This window comes from Branchiostoma floridae, chromosome 2 (assembly GCF_000003815.2).
Source record: "Branchiostoma floridae strain S238N-H82 chromosome 2, Bfl_VNyyK, whole genome shotgun sequence".
Taxonomy (NCBI): Eukaryota; Metazoa; Chordata; class Leptocardii; order Amphioxiformes; family Branchiostomatidae; genus Branchiostoma; species Branchiostoma floridae.
Window position 1 is genome coordinate 7929707 of NC_049980.1, and position 777 is coordinate 7930483.

The following is a 777-nucleotide window of genomic DNA, read 5'->3' on the forward strand; positions in this document are numbered from 1 at the left end:
GCAGCAAATTTTTCTACCTTTTGATACTCGATCTGGACATGTAACCTTTCGACAAACAATTGTCCCATTTTCGAATGTTCACCGTGTCTCCGGAGGGGACACAATCTCGACCAATCTCTTGTTGTTGTTGTTTTCGACACGCTAAAGATTGTTTAAAACTACGATGTATGTGATCGGCTCAACCATGAATTTCGTTAAAATGTGTGTCTTGAACCTTTAATTGACCTAACGTTACTTTTTTACCAGCTTGTCCCGTATCAGACTCTCGCTAAGTTCTATTTGCTTTTTGGACAGACGAGGACAATGTGGCACTGCACTCAAGTTTTATAACTTATATTATTAGTTGTGCCATATACACGGTACAGACAGGAGCTTTTTTTACACCTGGGTAAAGTGAGGAAGGTTGTGTAAAAAGCCTCAAGTTCCCAAGGGCACAACGTTGGGGACACGGCTGGTATCGAACTCGGGACCTATAGAAAACGAGCCAAACGCTCTACCAGTTACGCCACGCCCGACGCCAACATAAGCGTGTTGCTGTGGGAATCTGATCTCATTGGCAGGCATTCTTCCCATTCAACGCTATCTCCGAACCGTCTCCAGTCCTACAAAGCCAGTTGACAGCGTATACCTAACGCGATGCTATAGTTTGTCTATTTTTTTTATTTGCCCTGTGCCATGGTAGCAACGCAAGGAGTTGTGATCTAAAAGAAAGTATTTTGAGGGGTTGTTGGTTTTCATTAAAGTACTCTCACTGTACAGAATATAAGCCAAATCGAT